This window comes from Ursus maritimus, unplaced genomic scaffold (genome assembly GCF_017311325.1).
Source record: "Ursus maritimus isolate PB19 unplaced genomic scaffold, ASM1731132v1 scaffold_17, whole genome shotgun sequence".
Taxonomy (NCBI): Eukaryota; Metazoa; Chordata; class Mammalia; order Carnivora; family Ursidae; genus Ursus; species Ursus maritimus.
Genome location: NW_024424119.1, coordinates 40,618,083 through 40,633,678, shown reverse-complemented (window position 1 = coordinate 40,633,678; position 15,596 = coordinate 40,618,083).

Below are 15,596 nucleotides of genomic sequence, written 5' to 3'. Positions count from 1 at the left end.
AGATGGTGTGAGAACCAGCTGGGGGTTGTGTGGGGACCGTGGGGGTGGGAGCAGGAATCGTGGCATCGTCAACAGGAAAGGGATAGTGCCCCCCTTTCAGGTCTGCAGTGATAATGACATTAAATAACTGTATTCACTAAATCAACTGCCCGCTTTCATCGCTTCATCCCCAGGGAAGACTGAAATGCTCTGAGTTAATATCTAAAAGAAAAAAAAATGGAATTCAGGGATCAAACAACTTTTTTGATGAGGGAAGTGTTATTTCTACCAAGCTAAGATATCAAAGCCTGTGAATGGCGCTTTTTAGGTAATATTAAAGTGGGCTCTAAATAATGTTTGAATATTCCTCCGCTTTTCCCCAGGGATCACAGTAGTCTATCCTAGAGGAAAAGCACCAGTGACGCCCCAAGCCAGCCTGCTCGCCAGGGGACCAGTGGGCTTCCCTGGAATGCAGCCCTTGTGTAGCTATGGCTGAAACTGCAGCCCGAGCATTAAAATTCCTTGTTTTAGGCATAACACGCATTTCTGTAGATTACATTGGCTAAAAGCCTGACAAATAATTCAACTATTCTGACAGTTCTATTCACTTAGATGGCCCTTGCATTAGGAGATATATCTGCATTTTGACAAAGTCACCTATCAAGTGAGTTTCTGAAAAGCACATTTCATTTCCTCATTGATTCCTATTATTAAATGGTAAAATAACTTTCCAATCTACTTGTAACAGTTAGCTTCTGCTGTGTAACAAACCACCCCAAGACCTAGCAGCTCATAACAACACCATTTTATTATTGCTCATGAATTTGTGGGCCAACAGGACAATTCTGTAGTCAGCTGGTGGGTTGGCTGAGGGTCGGTGGGTCTGATTGGCCTTATTCACATATGGGCTAGCGTTGAGTACGGGAAACTAGCCACCTGTCTCTGCCCATCCAGTAGACGAGGACAGGCTTGCTCACGTGGCCCTCGTTTCAGAGTCCCAAGTATATTTTGCAAGTCTCTGCTTGTGCCATATTTGTGAATACCCCATTAGCCAAAGCAAATCACATAACCACACCCAGTTCCCACCTGGAATAGAGATTCTGCCTCTAGAAGAGAGGAGAGGTAATGTCACTTGGCAGGTGGGTATGCTCACAGGGATGGGAGAAGTTTGGGCCAATCTTATGCAATCTACCATCCTCTTTCTCCTTGTAAAAATAAAGGAGGCTAGCATATGTTAACTTACTCTGGGCCAGCAAGGTTCTTTATAAGTTAGATCTCATTTAACCAGAGAAATTATGTAACTTAAGGTCACACACCTAGTCATCACTGGAGCCAAGATTCAGCCTCAGGACTGCCAGAGCCTAAATCTTAGACTATTCATTTCTGTCTCCCAGTTGTGGAGTTGAATTTATCACTTTTGGGTTCTTAGAGCACATTATTCAACTCTTTGTTATATTTTAGTTTCTGTTCTATTTTCTCCACTGTTAGTCATCCAATCTCCACTTGCCTACCCCCAGTGACAGGGAGCTCACTACCTATCTGGACAATCTACTTTGAATTGAAAGCTCAATCTATTACAAGCTTCTTTAAAATCAAAATGAGATGCTAAAAATCCTGGGTGCGAATGAGGGGAGTTGACAAAGTTTTGCGTAAGTTTTCTTTTCTGTTCTGATATCTACAGTTTATCTTTCTGAGCTGCCTGGTTCTGTAATTGTGGTTATCTTTGTTTGCGTTATTTGGAAAATGCAATTTGCATGGAAAGAACTGACACAGGAAACTTTTGATTAACTAGGTGAGGATTTTTTTTCCTTAAAGAAAAGAAAGATAAGAAAACAAATGTTTAAAAAGGCTTATTTATAAAACAGGAACAATGATAATCATCTATCTGGAACTCCTGGGGCCATTCACTTGTGGTCGTCTCTGACAGTATGCTTTCTGGGAAGGAAGGGGGATGTGTGCAGGAGATGATGTTCAAGGAATCATTCATTCATTCATCCATCATTCATTCATCAAACATGAATAGGGGTTACTATATTCAAGACACTCTGTTGGGTAAACGAGAGAGTATACGAATTATACACAGCCCTTACTCAAGGCTTTCCAGAGCCTAGAAGGGGAATAAGGCAGATGAATCTGGCCTGAGGACAAAGGTGCCAGGGGCTTCTTAAAGGTACCAAGGGCAGCAGGGGCTCAGAGGAGGATGTGATTACATTGAAGGGGATCATTTCTGGGTCTTTCCCCTTCATCTGAAGGCAGGAAACTGCTCATTACACCGTGCATGAAATTATTAAACCTGGCTCTTGAGGACTACCCTTCTCTGAAAGCCCCTCCAACAACACACACATACACACACACACACAATGTGAAATCTCAAAAGTCAAGGCTGTTCCATGCAAATTCAAAACTCAAAAAGACCCAGAGATGAGTGACCCTGTGGTCAGCCTCCAGTGGACGGAAGGGGTGGCTCTGGGTGGTGGAGATGTCGGGAAAATCAGTCCCAGAGCCGGGGCGCTCCGTGGGCCGCTTCGACTTCCTCCCTGCGATGGTTTCAGATGTTCTCTCAATAAAAATTACCACTGGGCAAACACAAATAAACTTAACGGATTTAACTGACAGAGTTAAACAAGCAGAAGATAGGATTTCTCTTAATGAGAATAAACTACTTGCATATGAAAAAGATTTAAACCTGAGGCTCCAATAACTCGCCAGAAACTTGGAACAGATTCACAGAATTGGACGGAGGGGGGGAGCCCAGCAGGCGGGAAAACGCCGTCTGGAAGGTGGGTGCTGCTGAAGGACAAGGCCACACGGCAGGAGGCAGTGGGAAAGCCACGGACTGTGGGAAATGGGCCTGCAGTGGGCTCCAGCCCCAGCCACTGACTGGCGGACGGGGAGATACCAGTAAAGGGTTTCAGCAGGAGGGGATTAACTGAAGTCTGTGCCTTTGAAAGATCACTCTGCTCCCCTCCACAGGGGGAGGCGAGGAAATGGGTCAGAAGGGGGTTGTCAGGCTGGGAGGTGATCCAGTTTCAGGCTTAAGAGTAATGTCAGAACCTGGCCATTGCCACTGGCTGGCTGGTGAACTTGGCTCTTACCTTATCACTTGGCGCTTTAGAGAACAAAGACTCCCTAGCAGGGTTTGGGTAAGGATTCTAGGAGGTAAGGCTCATGTGTTATTTATTTTAACAAATATTTCCCGAGAACCTGCCACGGGCCAGGTACTGTTCACAGCCATGAGGATGCAGTAGTGAACACGACTGATACATCCCCCTTGGGGCGCCTGGCTGGCTCAGTCGGGTAAGCGTCTGCCTTTAGCTCAGGTCATGATCCCAGGGTCCTGGGATGGAGCCCCACATTGGGCTCTTTGATCAGTGGGGAGCCTGCTTCTTCCTCTGTCTCCTGCTCCCCCTGGTTGTCCCCTGCCCCAACAAATAAATAAATAAAATCTTTAAAAAAAAAAAAAAAAACGACTGATACAGCCCCACTCTTGCACAGTTATGTTCTCATGGACCTTAGATTCTAATGCAATTGTCTGAACTTTTTGTTGGCAATGAACAGACACCCAACTTGCTCAGGGAAGGACTGGTTCTGATGGTTCGGTGTATCCTGAGGTAGCCCCCTGAAGCCGAGGAAGAGCTGTAGGGACCAGGGTCTTGGCATCTGGAACTGAGGACTGGATTCTGAACCACCAGCTGACCCTCTGCGTGTGAACCTTGTCTCTGCCTTTCTGCATGTTGGCTTCTTTCTCTCCCAGCACAGAGATGCCTTCCCACTGGGGTGGGGACCTGGCCACCAGCAGCCCCAGCTTTCCAAGCCCACAAAAGAAAGTGCTTCCGGCTCCCAGCTTCTGCATAGCAATCCCTGAGAAGGTCCCTCTAGACCCTGCTTGGGTCACCTTCCCTCACTCTAGAATGAATTAGTGATCACTGCCAGGAGGATGGAGAAGCAGGATTGGCCAGTGGGGGAGGTTTGCTGCGTACCGCGATCAGTGGTTCCTCCAGAAACACGTGGAGAGGAGAAGGACTGTTCCCCCAAGAGAAGGGAAGCAAGGGGACCAAAACAGCGGACGTCCTCCCATGAAGAGCACTCCCCAGGATCCTTGTGATAAGGGGGAGCTTGGAGTGGTGGTCATCCTCAGGAAGCACTGGGAGAAAACCCAGGGTGTCTCTATCTGTTTTGCTAATGGGAAAACTAAGGCCCAGAGGAGCAAAGGGCCAGTCTTAGAAACGGGGATGCAGTCTTCTTCGGAAAATCAGTCTGTACCCTCGGATGTTCCTCTTTAACCAGCTGAGTTACCTGCAGACAGCTGCCACCCACTGGATTTCTGCATCTCAACCCCAGATGGGGCAGCTGATAGCCCCTGGGGAAACTCACGTGGCCACCACAGGATGTCAGAGGACAAGTACAGCACACACATACAGGGCAGAAACTGAGTCCTGGCAGCCGCAGCTGAGTCTGGTCCACAGATGTGTTGTTTGGCTCATCCAATGTTTGCAAAGAGTTGCGCCAACATTTAATAATTGGAAGATCTTACATTAAAAATGCAGATTTCTGGCTTCTCTTGAAAAAAAGTCGGGAGATCTGACAGCAGCAGATCTGCATTCCCACATGGCAGCAATCAGCTGGCACCGAGGAGCGACGGTCCTTTTAGATGGGACCTATGCCCACCGCTGCTCCCCACAGTCCCCACCACGCCCTCTCGTCCCTGCCGCTGAGGCCAAGACGCAGGCACCGTTTCTCCACTGTGCTTGCCCTGTCGTCTTCCTATAGGGGAGAAATGTATCTCTCCACTCATTTCTCTTTCAGAACGGAAAATCAAATAGCATCAAGGGGGTCGAGCGATGTTTCCTACACCCAGCGTACTTCTATTCCTGGCCCCTCTAGGCGTTTCAGCTTGTGAATACTGTTGTATGGGATTATTACTTTTATTGGGTTATTATTTCCCAACCAAGAGAACAACAGGCAGGCATGGCAGTAACCTTCCTAGAAATAATAATAGCAAGCACTTTCTCAGCCTTCTATGCCAGACACCATTGTAACCCTTTACATACAGCACTTCAGTGAATCCTCAAAACAACCCTATAAAATGGGTGCTATGAGTCTTCTCATTTATAAATGGGGAAACCGAAGCACAGAGAGGGTAAGTAACTTGCCCAAGGTATGCATTGCAGGGGTTGGAACCCACAGCCCCTGGCCCCAGAGTCCAGGTTCTCAACCAGAAATTCTACCAAGATTACTGGTGGGAGCTCCTGGGTGGTTCAGTCAGTTAAACGTCTGACTCTTGGTTTCAGCTCAGGTTGGGATCGAGCCCCACGTCAGGCTCCATGCAGAGCATGGAGCCTGCTTGAGAGTCTCTCTTTCTCTAAAATAAATAAATCTTAAAAAAAAAAAAAAGATTGCTGGTGCATGCGTGTGTGGGTGGACACAGACTGTGTGTTCCTGCACGTATACGCAGTGTGAGTCGTAACGCTGCGGGTTGTACGGATCGGTCCACAGGATGGCTGCATAGCAAGGACCCAGATACCATGGAGTTGAGGACGGGATTCTGCTCTGGAGAGTGGAGTGGCTGGAGCTTAGTCATGTGTCTACTGCTCATTTGGGCAATCGCCCCATCACCGTGGGCTTCCAGTGCTCCATCTCTATCATCAGGGGAAGGCTTTGGATTAAATGATCTCTAAATAGTCTCTTGGCTCTACTGTTCTGTGATTCTCTGACTTTCTCTCCTCTCTTTCCAACTGTTACCCAGGGATGAGCCATGGCCAAGTCGGAGCCATGTGTTGGCTTGGAAAAGGCAGGGAAGCTTTACCCAAGCTGGCGGCCCCATTCAGGCTGTGCCAGGGACCAGAGTATGCCATTCACTATAGGGGAGTCCTGCCATTGCAAATTCTTAGCAGCTGGAGCCCCGTGACAACCTGCCAAACTTCCAGCTGGCTTGCCAACTTCTCCCATGGGATTCTCTCGGAAAACTGGAAGATATGTTCCTTAGCTACTTGGCTTCTGGTTACATGGAATTTTCCGGATTTTGAAAGAGTGATGGCCTGGCAGCCTGGAGACCTGAAACGTACTTCTGGCCCTTGCAGAGTGCCCTCAGGACCTGTCGGGGCTCTCATTCCCCTTCGAGACTTGCCCCCTTTGAGCCTGTTTCCTCACCTCCCTTGCATTAGCAATCTCAGAGTACTTTACAGGAAAAAGGGATAATTGACGTCATTTGCACAGAAGCCAATTTCCCCTTAATCTGGCTGGGACCATGGACTACAGAGAGACCTCCACAGAATAAGGAAGGGTGACTCCGGGGGGTTGGAGCCTTAGGCCCCCTGCTAGACCTTGCGGGCGAGACAGCAGTGAGGAAGGCTGGATTCCTGCCACCCCCAACCTCGAAGAGGGCAAAGTGAGCCCCACCCCCAAGATACCTACCCTCTACTCCCTAGCTCCTGTGAACATGTTAGGTTATAATGGCAAAAGGGACTTTCAAAGTACGGCAATGATCCTGCATTATTCAGGGGCCTGAATCTAGCCACAGGCGCCCTTACAAGTGAGAACTCTCGCTGGCTGGACTTGGAGAGATGCAACAGAGGAAGAGAGAGAGATTGGCAGCATTGCTGGAGGGAACCACATGGAAAGGAGCCACAAGGAATGCGGGCGGCCTCTGGCAGCAAAGACCCAGCCCCGGGAGGCAGCCAGCGAGGGAACGGGGACTCAGTCCTACAGCCACAATGAACTGAATTCTGCCAACAACCCGAATGGGCTCAGAAGCATAGGCTGCCCTGGAGCTTCCAGAAGAGAGCCCAGCCCAGCCGCCACCAGGGGAGCCCTCCAGCTGGAGACCCAGGTGGGTACTGCGTGCAGCCCTCTGGCCCCCAGAACTGTGCAGTAAGGAACGGCCGTGCTTTTCAGCGGCTCAGTCTGCGGTACTCTCTTACATCAGCTCTAGAAGGTGGTACCGACCTCCTGTCACAGGTTGAGACCCACGAGAGAGACGATGGCAGCAATGGCCTTGTGAGGTTCTGACTGGGTGGGGAAGTGGGCTCGGAAAAGGACAGCAAGGGCCACTGGCTTACTGGAGCCCACGACTCAGGAAGCAGAGCTGGGGACCAAAGAGCAAGGGCAGCTCCCTCTATGGGGGGGTTTGCCCAGTCCCCAGACCACGTCAGTGCCATGGAGAGCCTCTGGGGACTCGAATGAACCTGTTCAGCAGACAGCAAGGGGTGTACCACAGGAGAGCAAATCCTTAGATGCCAGAAGAATCCCTGGGATCATGAGTATTCCAGGGATCGATACCCCTCTTCAATGAACATGATAAATGATTGCACTAATATTTCACATTTTCCCTCTTACAGATTTCCTTCATGGCTGAAGGGCCATAGAGTCAAAGTCAGAAATGTAAATGGCCAGAAACAGAGGCTGTTTGGAGGATGCAATTCTTCCTTGTACTCACAAAACAATGATAAATTGGGTCCCTCCGCCAGTTCCTCCTGTGTTATATTTTATCCCTACCCTCCCCACCCCCCCCACCCCCGTGTTTAGGCTGAAAGGGCCTTAAAGGAACAGGGCGGGTACCGACTTCTCTGCTGACTCAGCATTTATCTCACACCCACGGTGTGCTTGGCACTCTGCAAGGGAAGAAGAAGTGGGAGAAGGACATTTTGAAAATCATGGTGAAACTGAGGCTTGTGCCTGAACAGGGGACTGCCACTGACCTGATCTCATCATGACCGGTTTTGTCCTCAAGTAGATTAGCAAAGATCAAAACAACAGTGCCCGTCCTAGCATTCCTACATTCCCAGTCCTGTTCCTGTCCCCGGGCTTGCACTTCCCTACTCGGACCCTCCGCTCTAGTTGAAATCTGATCTGTTATAGTCTCAGTCTATAGTCTTTGAAAGTCTCAGCATGGTCCTCACCCTTGCACTCTGCGATTTGCCTTCCAGGAATTGATCTCTTATTTTTTTAATAAGGATTTTATTTATTTTTTTGAGAGAGAGAGCACAAGCAGGGGGAGTGGCAGGGAGAGGGAGAAGTGGACTCCCCCTGAGCAGGGAGCCTGATGTGGGGCTCGATCCCAGGACCCTGGGATCACGACCTGAGCCGAAGGCAGACGCTTCCGTGACTGCGCCAGCCAGGTGCCACTAGGAGTCGATCTTTTAGAAAGAATGATGGATGTGTGCAATGATGCGTGTCCAAAGTAACTCATCACAGGTTGAAAACCACCTGGATACCCACCGATAGAAAACTGGTTACACAAATGACCATGTACCCATAACACAGATTATCTATGTGCCCGTTCAAAATAATGTAGATCCATGTCTATTGTTAGGGAAACAGAGTCATCCTGCAATGCCAGAAGGAATCCAGTCTACAAAATAATACACCAGCATCAGTTTTCCAAGACCTAATGGAGATTTACCCGCAGCTGAGAACCTCTCCAGGATAGTAAATCAGAAATCTTCCCTCCATAAAGAAACCTCTATAAATATGTTCCAGTTCAGAATATCCAATGCATCTATGGTCGCCAAGTACCTGAAATTTTCAGTTTTCTCAGAATTTTAAAGACATCTGATACCCAGGCACAGTTTTATTTTTTTTTTAATGATTTTTTATTATATTATGTTAGTCACCATACAGTACATCCCCGGTTTCCGATGTAAGGCTCGATGATTCATTAGTTGTGTATAACACCCAGTGCACCATGCAATACGTGCCCTCCTTACTACCCATCACCGGTCTATCCCATTCCCCCACCCCCCTCCCCTCTGAAGTCCTCAGTTTGTTTCTCATAGTCCATAGTCTCTCATGTTTCATTCCCCCTTCTGATTACCCCCCCTGAGAAGTGGGATTTAGATAAGCAGAGAAGAGGAAATCCTTGGGTTCTGATACAAGGAAAGCTGCAGAAATGAGAAAACGCAGGGCTAAGTGATGACTTATTGCTAGATAGTCATTACCCAGGTCATTAGCAACACTGAATGCCAGGCACGAAAGTTGGACCATTGCTATTCAGGCCCGTGCTTCTCAAGATTTTAGTGTTTGTTCTCAGCACTATACAACTGCCAGATAATCACAGTGACCATTTTCAAGACTCCACCCAAAAATATTTGGGGTTGCTTAGAAAAGATTGGCTGTAGAGTATCTACAATCTTAGTAAGCTGGCACTAGCACCTCCCTCCCCCAACACACACACATATTTCCATTTCATGGACTACAAAACACTGGTGTCCCTTGACAAATGGTTTACACCATGGGAAGCAGGAGCCACGAAGAGCTTTGGAAAACCCCAATCAAAAGACACCTGATAGAGGAAGAAGGTGCTAACTGTATTCTTCAGATGTCAAATGCAGAGTCAGAGAAGAGTCCTACTACAGCTCTGCCTCAGGGCCTCGCCTCAGCCCACATTGTTACTCCACCATCTTGTTACTCGCTTCCCATTCCACCATGGTAAGAAATTTAATGAAGCACCGGGCAAATAATGATTATCTTTGATTCCCTTTTTCTGGCATCAATCTTTGGTATAGCCTTTGGACATGTCAGTGGAAGGGACAAGCTCAGAGTTTAGACAAACTATTTCTTCCTCCTTACGCCCACATCTTTGGCCGATGTCGTAGAGGTTGTTGCCTATGTTCTCCTCTAGAATTTTGATAGATTCCTGTCTCACATTGAGGTCTTTCATCCATTTGGAGTTTATTTTTGTGTATGGTGTGAGATAGTGGTCAAGTTTCATTCTTTTGCATGTAGCTGTCCAATTTTCCCAGCACCATTTATTGAAGAGACTGTCTTTTTCCCACCAGATGTTTTTTCCTGCTTTATCAAATATTAGTTGCCCAAAGAGCCGAGGGTCCATTTCTGGGCTCTCTATTCTGTGCCATTGGTCTATGTGTCTGTTTTTGTGCCAGTACCATGCTGTCTTTGTGATCACAGCTTTGTAGTACAGCTCGAAATCCGGCATTGCCAGGCACAGTTTTAAAGAATCCCGTCTCCAAAATATAAAGGAAGGGCTCTAAGCTGAGTCTGCAAAGCCACGGGACAAGAGCACAACCATACTGCCAAGAATCTGGAAGGAGGAAGCATCCTTCCCTCTGGCTTCGGAGTTTATCAATGAGAGGAAGAGAAAGGCAAGAGGTGTCGGGATCTCTGGCAGAGGAAAAGCCACAGATGAATGTGTCCCCAGACTAAGTGCATCTTTGGGGAAGACAATAGACTCAATTAAGAACCAGACTCAATAAAGTACGCAAATTTCCCAAACAAAACATAATTGAGATGAGACCTGATCCCATAAATAACCCACCATAATTAGAACATATCAACAGTTCCTATTAAAGAAACATCAGGCAGTCAGTATTGGAAGTCTGGGAAAATTGAGTTCTTAATTAAATTCTCATCAGAATTACGAGTCCCCATATCTTCCACATCCCATTTCCCCAAACCTCAAGCGTAGGTGCATCAGGAAGTGGCTCGGTTCCGTGTCATCACATGAAATGAATTCTTCCCCCCATCAATCCTAACAAGGACCGACACAGAGGCACTGGGTCCTATCCTTGAAACACTACACTTTAGAGAAATCTGGCTGAATCTCAGTATTCCCAAAGAGGAGCGATGCACGCAGTCATCTTAAAAAAAAAAAAAAAGTTTGTCTTCTCTTAATTACACTCCTTTTACTCAACACCCCACCTTGGTTCCCTAATGTCTATAGAGTATAGTAGGAATTCCTAGAACTGGAAATTCCAAGGACTTCGCCTCTCTCTCCCTTGTTCCCTAAACATGGCTCATTCTTCATTGCCCCCCCTTTTTTTCTGATTGAGTCTCCTTAGCCTGGAATGTTTTTTCATTCTCTGCCCATCAAAATCTTACTAAGATCCCACTGACCTTGACTTATCAAGGTCACCTGGCATGTCCACTCTTCAGCCCCTCTGAGCAGCATTCGGCCTGGGGTCCACTTGATCCTTCTAGAAAGACTCCCTAGGTCTGTGACTGCGTTCCCTCTTGGTTTTCTTCCCCTTTCTCTCCTGAGGCTCCTTTTACGCTCTTCCTCCCCTCACCTAATCTAAAAAGCTGTGGTTCCCTGGATTCTCTCCCTGTCACTGACTCAGTGGTATCCCCCACACCCCATCTCTATGTCCATGACTCCCCCGGCTTGACGGGTAGGAGTGGGAGGCATGGGTGTGAGGTGTGCTCACTGCTCCGAGGATATCACTGCCTCTGGACCTTCTCAGTCGACAGATCAAAGGAACATATGGGTGTTTCCTAACCCAGGTAAACACATATATCTGTAACTTTTTCAGTACATAACCGTCTGTATCTATGTTAAGCTGACCATGAGTTAATATGGATCTTGTCTTTATTGTATTGTTCTAGACTTGACTTCGGAACCAAGTTCAAGGTAGAAAGGAGCAGGTGTCGGGCATCCGTTTGCCGTTGCAGATTTGAGCAGAGATGGGCTAGAGAGCAGCTTCAGGACTCAGCGGAGGTGGCCTCCTGCTGGGAGCATAGCGAGCATGTTTCTGAATCCAATGTGTTTCCGGCAGTGACAGGAGCAGCAGCTCCCTTGGTGGCCTAGTTCTGCCACGTGGCTCTGGCCGTTGTTTCTCCACACCTGTGCTGGGCTTCGTTCCCCCCATTAACTGTGCAACAAAGCTCTTTCCGCTTACAACTGGCAGGAAAAGGATTTTTTTTTTTAATGATTTTTTATTATATTATGTTAGTCACCATACAGTACATCCCCGGTTTCCGATGTAAGGCTCGATGATTCATTAGTTGTGTATAACACCCAGTGCACCATGCAATACGTGCCCTCCTTACTACCCATCACCGGTCTATCCCATTCCCCCACCCCCCTCCCCTCTGAAGTCCTCAGTTTGTTTCTCATAGTCCATAGTCTCTCATGTTTCATTCCCCCTTCTGATTACCCCCCCCCTTTCTTTATCCCTTTCTTCCCCTACCGATCATCCTAGTTCTTATGTTCCATAGATGAGAGAAATCATATGATAGTTGTCTTTCTCTGCTTGACTTATTTCACTTAGCATTATCTCCTCCAGTGCCGTCCATGTTGTAGCAAATGTTGAGAACTCGTTCTTTCTGATAGCTGAGTAATATTCCATTGTATATATGGACCACAACTTCTTAATCCAGTCATCTGTTGAAGGGCATCTCGGCTCCTTCCACGATTTAGCTATTGTGGACATTGCTGCTATGAACATTGGGGTGCATATGGCCCTTCTCTTCACTACGTCTGTATCTTTGGGGTAAATACCCAGTAGTGCAATGGCTGGATCATAGGGTAGCTCAATTTTTAACTTTTTAAGGGACCTCCACACTGTTTTCCAGAGTGGCTGTACCAACTTGCATTCCCACCAACAATGTAGGAGGGATCCCCTTTCTCCACATCCTCTCCAACAATTGTTGTTTCTTGCCTTGTCTATTTTTGCCATTCTAACTGGCGTAAGGTGGTATCTCAGTGTGGTTTTGATTTGAATTTCCTTGATGGCTAATGATTTTGAACATTTTTTCATGTGTCTGTTAGCCATTTGTATGTCTTCATTGGAAAAGTGTCTGTTCATATCTTCTGCCCATTTTTTGATTTGTTTATTTGTTTCTCGTGTATTGAGTTTGAGAAGTTCTTTGTAGATCTTGGATACCAGTCCTTTATCTGTAGTGTCATTTGCAAATATATTCTCCCATTCCGTGGGCTGCCTCTTAGTTTTTCTGACTGTTTCCTTGGCTGTGCAGAAACTTTTAATCTTGATGAAGTCCCATAAATTCATTTTATCTTTTGTTTCTCTTGCCTTTGGGGATGTGTCATGAAAAAGGTTGCTTTGGCCGATGTCGTAGAGGTTGCTGCCTATGTTCTCCTCTAGAATTTTGATGGATTCCTGTCTCACATCGAGGTCTTTCATCCATTTGGAGTTTATTTTTGTGTATGGTGTGAGAGAGTGGTCAAGTTTCATTCTTTTGCATGTAGCTGTCCAATTTTCCCAGCACCATTTATTGAAGAGACTGTCTTTTTCCCACCGGATGTTTTTTCCTGCTTTATCAAATATTAGTTGCCCAAAGAGCCGAGGGTCCATTTCTGGGCTCTCTATTCTGTTCCATTGGTCTATGTGTCTGTTTTTGTGCCAGTACCATGCTGTCTTTGTGATCACAGCTTTGTAGTACAGCTCGAAATCCGGCATTGTGATGCCCCCAGCTTTGTTTTTCCTTTTCAACAGTTCCTTGGAGATTCGGGGCCTTTTCTGTTTCCATACAAATTTAAGGACTATTTGTTCCAGTTCTTTGAAAAATGTCCTCGGTATTTTGATCGGGATAGCATTGAAAGTGTAGATTGCTCTGGGTAGCATGGACATTTTAACTATGTTAATTCTTCCAATCCATGAGCATGGAATATCTTTCCATCTTTTTATGTCTTCCTCAATGTCTTTCAAGAGTGATTTATAGTTTCTAGAATATAGGTCCTTTACGTCTCTGGTTAAGTTAATTCCAAGGTAACGTATGGTTTTTGGTGCTATTGTAAATGGGATGGATTCCCTAATTTCTCTTTCTTCGGTCTCGTTATTCGTGTATAGAAATGCAACTGATTTCTGAGCATTGATTTTGTATCCCGCCACGTTACTGAATTGCTCTATAACTTCTAATAGTTTGGGAGTGGCTTCTTTTGGGTTTTCCATATAGAGTATCATGTCATCTGCAAAGAGAGACATTTTGACTTCTTCTTTGCCAATTTGAATACCTTTGATCCCTTTTTGTCGTCTGATTGCTGTTGCAAGGACTTCTAGTACTATGTTGAATAATAGTGGCGAGAGTGGGCATCCTTGTCGAGTTCCTGATCTTAAGGGAAAGGCTTCCAGCTTTTCCCCATTGAGAATAATATTTGCAGTAGGCTTTTCATAGATGGCTTTTATGAGATTGAGAAATGTACCTTCTATTCCTACACTCTGAAGGGTTTTAATCAGGAAAGGATGCTGTATTTTGTCAAATGCTTTTTCGGCATCGATTGAGAGGATCATATGGTTCCTGAGTCTTTTCTTGTTGATATGATGTATCACGCTGATTGATTTGCGAATATTGAACCACGCTTGCATCCCAGGTATGAATCCCACTTGATCGTGATGGATAATCCTTTTAATGTACTGTTGGATTCTATTAGCAAGTATCTTGTTGAGGATTTTGGCGTCCATATTCATTAGGGAAATCGGTCTGTAATTCTCCTTTTTGAGGGGGTCTTTGCCTGGTTTGGGGATCAAGGTAATATTGGCCTCATAAAATGAGTTTGGTAGCTTTCCTTCTGTTTCTATTTTTTGAAATAGCTTTAGGAGAATAGGTATTATTTCTTCTTTGAATGTTTGGTAGAATTCCCCAGGAAAACCGTCCGGGCCTGGAGTTTTGTTATTTGGAAGGTTGTTTATCACTGACTCAATTTCTTCATAATTAATTGGCCTGTTTAAGGAATCAATTTCTTCAGGAAAAGGATTTTATTCTCTGCAGCAGAACCATGACAGACACACTTCGGGAAGCATGGAAAGGAGATGCTACACCCTTCACTGTAGATAAAGCCAGGTCTTTTTTAGGTCTAAGAGAGCCTGGAGAAGGTGCTGGTACTGAATGACATCATCAGTGTAACGAATGTACTTGAACGACTGGCTAAAAGACTGAGACGATTTAAACTGGCCAGCCTCAGTTTCCTTAACTATAAAATGGGAATGATAATGTTGGTTTCCGAGGGTTGTTGTAAGTCCTAGATGAAACAATGAACACTTAACCCGGGATCTGGCCTGGAGCAGGTGCTCAGTAAAACCTTCAGCACTCTTAGGTGTTAATAATTTGGCCATTTTATTCATTTTTGGTTGCTTTATTTATAATGGTCCTGAATAAAATTTCTGGATGGTCAAAAAAAATGGTGAAATTTTTACAATATTATTAAATTTTTTTTTTAAGATTTTATTTATTTATGTGACAGAGAGAGACAGCCAGCGAGAGAGGGAACACAGCAGGGGGAATGGGAGAGGAAGAAGCAGGCTCTCAGCGGAGGAGCCCGAGGTGAGGCTCGATCCCACAATGCCGGGATCACGCCCTGAGCCGAAGGCAGACACTTAACCGCTGTGCCACCCAGGCGCCCCTAATTTTTTTTTTTTTAATCAAGGATGTCAACTAGAAAAAAAAAATGGAGCGTATTTGTGAAGGTGGGATCAATCCTCCAGCGGTCAAATCTTTGGCAGGAGAGCTCTAATCAAAGCCACTGCAAAATATGAGGACGGCAGCGACTACTGTATCAGCCACTAACGGTATTTTGCCTAGAAGTGTTTTCCACTCAAGTTTTTCAGTGTGTTGGTGAGGCTTTTTTTTTTTAAAGCAACTTTTGCCAAAAATAGCATCGTTTGATTCATCATCTTCTTTGACAAATATGTAATGAAACAGGAAGTAACTTTGAAAGCCCTCTTAACTGCACTGCTACACATTTGTTTAAGCTGCGTTGGGGGAGGGTGCTGGATTGAAGACACTGAAAGAATACTGGGTCCACCCCCAGAATCTCAGGAGGTTCAGAGCGCGTGCAGCCCGGAGCAGCGCCCCGGATCAGAAGGGGTCCACGAAGACATTACCAACATAGCGGCCACACAGACTCTGTGGCTTGTGCAACTGAC